The following is an 8,694-nucleotide window of genomic DNA, read 5'->3' on the forward strand; positions in this document are numbered from 1 at the left end:
TTATATGAGTGATTTCTATGATATGCTAATTTTGTATATATTTGACTAAATAAGGGATATAAATAATAAATATTATATTTTATTATTTTATATATTTTTCTATAAATAATAGTTTTTAGTGTAAATTTTTTAAAGAATAAGTTTTTACGCGACTCTATATATATACGTGCATTTATAGTTAATGTTATTTTCTCGTATGTTTGACTGATGTTAAGTGTGCAATAATTAAATTTAATTATTTATGAATATATGTTATTTTAATTATTTCTTTTACAAATAATTATCTTGATATATTAGTAATTTTAATATTGATTTTCTTTATTTTTATATAGTTGCTATCAAATGAGGATTTTATACATATTTATTTTGATTTTGTAAGTAATATAAATTGTTGATGTTATATTTATTTATTTTATCATTTCGACTATTTTATAAAGATCATGTATTTTTATGTGATTATTTTGAAAAATATTATACTAATAATTATAGTTATTATTTTGAATATCAGGGTTCTAGTTTATCGATGTTAAGGATAAATAATATTATGTTAAAATGAGTATTTTAGAGAAAAGTTTCTAAAAAAGTAAAATAAATTATATATTTATTAAAGGTTTTTATTAATACTAGAAAATGAATTTTGGACCAGACGACTGTTTACACCCCTATTTTCTACTTCTGCATATTAATTTGGACTATTATTGATTGGACTTTTCCTTTCTACACCTACGATTTACTCATTACACCCCTATTTCTGCATCAGACTTGACTACCTGTGTTGGGCCTTACAATTTTACTCTTGTACCAGTACATCAGAAATCTGCACCCCTCCTTCTGCAATTAAAAAACTAAAAAGCGAAAATCTGACAGCCAAATCTCTCAAACCTTTTTTCTCTGAAATTCATTGCCACCAATTCCTTGCCGTTTTGAAATGATCTCAACGTCTATCCCACACAAAATGGACCAATGACTCGATTTTTGGCATCAATTTTAACTATCGTGGCTCAATTTAATCAGAAACAGTTGCATTTCTTTCCTTGGGCGAGCTGTTTTTGGCCGATTCCGATCACCACATTGGCCGTCTCAAAAAACTGGTTTCGCTTTTGGATTCCTCTCGTCGAAACCTTCAAGAAGCACTACTCATTTGTATTTCTTGGTGAAGATGACTTTTGACCCTTCCGACACTCTAACAAATCAGTGAGACTTTTTCTGCAATTTTTCTCATTGTTTTGACTCCAATTTTGTTCCTAAAATTATTATTAATTATTTAACTCTTATTTTTAGGCTTCACATAGTTTTCCAGTCACATCTCAATGATTTTATGAACTAGTCATTTATTCGGATTCACTCGATGTACGTTGTCGATCTACAGTTGTTGTTGAAAATTTCCATTGATTTCTGTGTTTGAGAAAGCGTCTAAAAAAGGTAAGGGGTGAGAGAGTGTTTGAATTCATGAGTATAATATAATGTGAGATGAACGGGAAAACTGTATTTCCCAATTATTCATAAGGGGCTTGCTACGTACGGCAGTAGCCCTTTGAGTGATAAATTGATTAATGTGAATATATGGGAATTGTGAGATTAAAAATATGGAATAGATATATTTATAAGGTGGTTATTGATTTAATTTCGTTAAATGCATGGTATTTGATATTATTGTGATATTTGATTTCAAACGATTTTGATGCATATGTTTGATTAGACGAATTTATCTGATGTGATAATAAAATATGAATGCATGGTATGATATATGTATGCATGATGATAATGATGATTTTTGATCGGTGATAGTGATGTTATAAAATTGTGATGAGTTTATATGATGATTATGATTATGTATGATTAGTGATGTTATAAAATTGTGATGACTTTACATGATGACTATGATTATGTATGATTAATGATGTTATAAAATTGTGATGAGAACATTGAAGTACCCCATAATTGATGAAATAGTGATGATTTGTAAAGATGATGCTATTAATGGAGTAGTCTAAGCTAACGAAGGGAGAAAATAAATATTGAGAATTTGTGAAGTGGAGACTATTTTGTCACCATATAGGTAGGTCTTGACAAGCCTAGTGATTCCGGGGAAGTACAACTGAATGAGACTAATCATGGCAGTCTACTGTTGAGCCTTAAGGCAAGACTGTTAGACCTTGGAGGTATTCGGGTGGGGAATTCCTAGGTGACTTGGAGGTAGCACTCCAAATATCAGGAGCTACAATGCAACACACGTTTACCTCAACTGTCGCGTATATGTGTCTTGGGTTGAGTTGAGGGACTATGAGGACATGGCCAATTTGAATTGTCCGTCCATTGGGAGGGTGGCATAGTATCAAGCCTCCTGACCAAGTACTTCAGAGTTAGAATGGTACCACATTGTGAAGTAGAATATAAGTTCATGCATGGAATTGTATTTTCTTGTGATTAATAGGTATCGTGTGTGATAATAATTTCTCTAAGATGGTTTGACGTTATAGTGAAATGCATTGATTTTAATTGAGTGGTTTTAACTTTGTAATGTGATGTTTTTCCTTGAAGAATGTTTGTGTTATGATACAATGTATTATGATTGTTTGTGTGTTCTGATTACTTATATTATACTATTAACATGATTTCAAAACTCACCTCTTTCGTTGTTTGTGTATGTCTGGTTTGGCCCTGGGTTTGCGAAATCGCAGTTATTACAAGTTAATGAGTTTTGAAGTTCAAATTTGGGAGAAACCTCTCTCTTATAGGTGATACCGGGAATTTAGAGTTGTAATTTATATTATAGTTATGTAATTACAAATGACTTTTTATATGAAAACCCTAGTACTAGTAAGTTTTTGGAATTAAAACAAAAATGTATAGTTAAATCAAGTTCGGTGAGATTAAATTGTTTTAATTGAGTAATAAACTTTGAATTGTTCAAAATGTACTTTGAGAAGCGTGATATCCTAAATTAGTTACAAAACTTTTTATTTCCTTGTAAATAAATTTTCTTTATCTGCTGCGAAATTTACTCAAAAAAATCTAGTATAAATTATTATATATGTCATTTGGGGGTTTAGAGTGTCACAATGTGTATACGTAGTATATGGTATCTCGGACGATGTGTCTGAATATGTGTGGTGCCTTTTTAACTTATTTGCTATCCCCTTGAACTATTTTTGTTGCAACTAGTTTACCAAAATTCTACTTTAATGAGGAATTTCGTCTTAAACTTACAATTTGATTATTTCAGAAAACTCATTTTTGACAACACATAAGTGGAAGATGTTGTCAGGAGAATTTAAGAGAAGAAATTATGATAAAATATATTTTTTTTAAACTCTTTCATGCACGAGGGAAACAAACATTTATATATCTGAGTTCGACCATAAAGTATGTAATGTCTGGCCAATGATTTTTCTAGTTAGGATTAAAACTTAGGTCTATCTTGAACAATTTGTCCTCAACAATATTTCACTAGCCACTCATACACTACAAGAAAAATGGTTGTTATCTACGGCAGATTTTATCTTTACCCACGGAAACTCCATAGGTAACGTCGAATTAGTCACAGACTACCAACGGATCCGAGTTCGTAGCTATTTCGCTCGTAGGAAAATATTTACCGATGGAAATTCAGTGGGGATACACTTACTTATGGAATATCCATGGGTAGTGTGAGTCACCGAGTATCCGTGGGTAACGTTACTACAGATTTTCCGTGGGTAACATTACTATAGATTTTCCGTGGGTAACAATGTAGATAATTACCTACAAAAAAGTCGCAGGTAACATATTACTGTGCACGATTGCAAAAGGCATACTCCTGAATAACATTAATTAATTACAGAAACATAGATAATTGCCACTAATTCCAGCAAACCAAACCCTATTCAATAAACCTGAAAAAATCACTATGGACGATTGCAATAGGCATACTCCATTATTTACTTAATCATTAAAATATGTTCCTACTAAAAACTCATTTTCTATTATGAAAGATGATGGTTGGTTTCTAGTAACCTCTACACAAAATTTAAATTATAACAATTCCGTGAAGGCAAGAAGCTCTGTACTCTCCTCAATAATGTGAGATTAAACGCTAATCAAAAGGAAACGACATTAACTCCTGAATAAAGCATGATACTGCCTTCATATATATAATAACTACACAGGTCCCAAACTCCAAAATAAATACCAATGTGTCCACAGTAAGACCATATTGATTAAAAAATGCAAACTTGCTTGACTACACTAGTAATGCAAAATAAGTTAGGGAAGGGGGGTGAAAGAGAAGTACACAAAGAAAAAGGAGAAAACAACACTAATTTTTATCAAAAATCTCTATGAAAATAATAAAACTAACTAGAACAATAAAACTAACATATTGATTAAATAAGTTAGTGTAGTATAAATAGAATTTCAGCCAAGTGCAAATCACTCAAGCACGTTAAAAAATATTATGCCATCTTATTTTTCTACGAATCTCATAAGTTTTTATTCCACAACGAACTATAATAAATCACACAGGAAATATACAAATGCAGCAAAAAGTTGAAACTTAAAAAATGATGGAAGGTTAATTACTCATCGAATAAAACGTACCTGAAATCTATTATAGAAGACATTAGGCACATCAGAATATATTACATCCACATAAGAAGACCAAAAATAGTTAACCATATGTCACTCTCTGAATGAACACCTTGCCATCCCTCCCCAGCATAATAATGCAAACTCTTCCACTCCACATTGCATCCCTTCTTCATTGTAAAACCTGTTTTTTGCTCCCAATTAAAAATTCAAAGGTCTCCCTTGAACACAAACCTGAATAATCACATGAGCCACAATGAAACTAACAAGGCCATAATGTTAAAGGAAATCTATAATGTCAATTTCACTAGAATATTAAAGAAGCAAATCAGAAAGGAAGCAAATCAGAAATCAGAATCAAAAAGCAATTACCAGAATTAGAAACCATAATCAAAAGTGTAAACATTTTGCAGCCACTTAAGTAACTCAATTGCGTCCCTGTACCTGAGAAACAGAAGTTGCTTTTTTTGATCTTTTGTAGTGGTTGCAATCATAATACCATAAGTCCACTTAAATTGCAATCATAATACCGTATCTACATTAACTAGGTAGTCAATCCTAGATAGCCTCGCGTTGCAGCCATATCCGAAAAATGGGATAGTCAGATACCGAGATGGCCACTACTTTTTTGGACAAATTACGTGAGTAATACTATATAAACATAGAGTGAAACCGACTAGAGTGAAACCGAGAGCGAACAAGAGAGAATGAACAAGCTACACAGGTCCCAAACTCCAAAATAAATACCAATGTGTCCACAGTAAGACCATATTGATTAAAAAATGCAAACTTGCTTGACTACACTAGTAATGCAAAATAAGTTAGGGAAGGGGGGTGAAAGAGAAGTACACAAAGAAAAAGGAGAAAACAACACTAATTTTTATCAAAAATCTCTATGAAAATAATAAAACTAACTAGAACAATAAAACTAACATATTGATTAAATAAGTTAGTGTAGTATAAATAGAATTTCAGCCAAGTGCAAATCACTCAAGCACGTTAAAAAATATTATGCCATCTTATTTTTCTACGAATCTCATAAGTTTTTATTCCACAACGAACTATAATAAATCACACAGGAAATATACAAATGCAGCAAAAAGTTGAAACTTAAAAAATGATGGAAGGTTAATTACTCATCGAATAAAACGTACCTGAAATCTATTATAGAAGACATTAGGCACATCAGAATATATTACATCCACATAAGAAGACCAAAAATAGTTAACCATATGTCACTCTCTGAATGAACACCTTGCCATCCCTCCCCAGCATAATAATGCAAACTCTTCCACTCCACATTGCATCCCTTCTTCATTGTAAAACCTGTTTTTTGCTCCCAATTAAAAATTCAAAGGTCTCCCTTGAACACAAACTTAAATAATCACATGAGCCGCAATGAAACTAAGAAGGCCATAATGTTAAAGGAAATCTATAATGTCAATTTCACTAGAATATTAAAGAAGCAAATCAGAAATCAGAATCAAAAAGCAATTACCAGAATTAGAAACCATAATCAAAAGTGTAAACATTTTGTAGCCACTTAAGTAACTCAATTGCGTCCCTGTACCTGAGAAACAAAAGTTGCTTTTTTTGATCTTTTGTAGTGGTTGCAATCATAATACCATAAGTCCACTTAAATTGCAATCATAATACCGTATCTACATTAACTAGGTAGTCAATCCTAGATAGCCTCGCGTTGCAGCCATATCCGAAAAATGGGATAGTCAGATACCGAGATGGCCACTACTTTTTTGGACAAATTATGTGAGTAATACTATATAAACATATATTTTATCCAAAGCTAAACAATGACTCAAACTCTGAAATATTCATAAATATCAATAGAAACTCCCAAGTCTTAATCAAAAACTAAAAGATTAATATGAAATCAGAGGCAAAAAACTTTAAAAAAAACAGGAATAGAAAGAAAAGAAAGAACTAAAGCATCTCGGCCCATGACCTGCGATCATTGCCAGAACAGCCGTTTTTGTATTTCGCGTCGCACCGCTCCGGCGCGATTGATTACCTCACTTACATCAGATGAGATATGGCTTGTAATATGTTCATAAGTGGAAAGCATCTCTCACCTCACGTTATAAGTCGAATTTATATGGGTTGTTAGACCCAACCCCAATTTTATGAATAAAAAACAACTAAAATATATCAATTTTATAACTGAATTGAACAAAACGTAGCATCCAGTTTAGATCAAATTTCTAAAGCAGCAAATGTATAGGAGATAAACTTTGCTGCCACAAGTTTTAAGTCATATTACAACTAAATAAGGACATTATAGTGTTGGGTACGGTCATTTGTGAAAGAACGGAAGGTATTGTAATTTGTAAACTTGATAAAACATGTCCATCCTTATTTTAAAGGGTGTATTGGACTTGGGAGGTCGATCTGCATCAAGTGATTGCAACATCTGAGAAATAATGCAGGAAATTTGTTTCGAAATTAATTTTGTTTTCCCTTCAATTTCCAGTTGTCTTTTCCTAGAACTGGATTTTAATTATACCATATTACATAAGGTCTAAATGTTTCAGCAATAACTTATTCTTCAAAATATGTAAGAGTTTGTGTATTAAAAACCACAAACCTCCATACCTGCGCTCTTGCTCAAGAAAGGAAATCCCTAATGTAATCACTTTGGAGTATATCCATGGTGCTGTAAATATGTCATGAAATCCAGTTAGGGTTTGCAAATCAATTAATAAACATTCATTTACACAACAAGTAATCATGAAAATAGAACAAATTAGAGATAGTAAACGAGATAACAACAACGGACTAGAGTGAAACAGAGAGCGAACAAGAGAGAATGAACAAGAGAGAGAATGAGAGAGAGAGAGAGAGCGAACTACAAAGAGAATGAGAGAACCTGTGAATGAGACTTTGAAGTGGCGGCCAAATAGCTCTAAGAGGCGGGCGGAGACCTCTGACCGGCAGCGGTAATCTGGTTGGTGCCCTGAGGGAAGGGAAGGGTTTTGCGAGAGAGTGAGAACGACGAGTTACAGGGTGAGAGAAGCAAGCTTAACTTATTCTCATTTACTTTTATTGGAAAATTAATAAGTTTTTTTATAATAATAAACAAAATATTACTTTTACTTTACCCACGGAGAATCTGTAGACAATTTAATATTATATTCTTCATTTACCTATGGAAAATCAATGGTAAAAAAAATACGAAATTTTTTTAGCAACTCAAGTTGAGTTACATTTTATTTTAATTTTATCCACGAATTCTTTTAATTTTATCTACGGACTAACCGTAGAATTCAATTAAAAAATATTAATTTATTAAATAACAAATTTACTCACGGTTTTTCCGTAGATATTAAATAATTTACCTACGAACTAATATCCGTGGCTAATATTCCGTAGGTATTCGAAGATTTTCTTGTACTGATATAGATAATGAAGTGTATATTTAATACAACATAAAAAGCATTAAAAAAAATTACGAATAGTACAAAAAAACTGTAGATTTTCCTTTTCTTTACTCTTATGATTTTTCATTTTCTTTTCAGCGAAAAGGGTGTTGTCGGTAAATAATCAAAAAGGAGCTCAAATACGCTTATTTACATCCCATAGTTCGGGTAGTGATGGACCCACCATCACAAGTGATTCATCATTGCTTTGTAATTGTACACTAGTTAGGAATTGAACTCGGGTCTCTACATTAATATGCAGTTATGTACCACTAGACCACTAGTGTTTGTTTTATTTGATTTCTCTAGTTTTATTTATTTAAAATGCCAATGAATATTGAGCGATTACGTTTATTGATATTTTTGTGTTTTGCAAGATTTGTTTCCTGCAAGTATCTCTATAAATTTTTACTTTATAAGGATATGATGTTTACCATCTTCATTGAATTTATTTAAATACATAATGTGTGTAACACCCCAAATTTAATAATAAATATATTCTTCATGAAATAGGATTTTAGATAATTAATTTGGTGTTAAAATTGTTTTAGAATATATGTGTATAAATCTTGTGACTAACTTTCGTTATATGAGTGATTTCTATGATATGCTAATTTTGTATATATTTGACTAAATAAGTGAAATAAATAATAAATATTATATTTTATTATTTTATATATTTTTCTATAAATAA

General features: G+C 31.5%; 1 long non-coding RNA gene and 1 pseudogene across 2 annotated transcripts; both read right to left on the reverse strand.

The window, feature by feature from the left end:
- Positions 1-4,542: 4,542 nt before the first annotated feature.
- Positions 4,543-7,598, reverse strand: LOC140919557 (uncharacterized). Of its 2 annotated transcripts, XR_012162226.1 has the most exons (4): positions 7,451-7,598; positions 7,169-7,237; positions 4,939-5,010; positions 4,543-4,800 (listed from the first exon to the last, which is right to left on the reverse strand). It is a non-coding gene; the product is annotated as an uncharacterized lncRNA (long non-coding RNA). The 2 variants fall into 2 exon arrangements; XR_012162225.1 differs by lacking the exons at positions 7,169-7,237; positions 7,451-7,598 and having other exon boundaries at positions 4,939-5,222.
- Positions 7,599-8,132: 534 nt separating this feature from the next.
- Positions 8,133-8,209, reverse strand: LOC113784504 (small nucleolar RNA snoR114; annotated as a pseudogene).
- Positions 8,210-8,694: the final 485 nt, after the last annotated feature.

The sequence above is a fragment of the Cicer arietinum genome, chromosome 3, assembly GCF_000331145.2.
Source record: "Cicer arietinum cultivar CDC Frontier isolate Library 1 chromosome 3, Cicar.CDCFrontier_v2.0, whole genome shotgun sequence".
NCBI lineage: Eukaryota > Viridiplantae > Streptophyta > Magnoliopsida > Fabales > Fabaceae > Cicer > Cicer arietinum.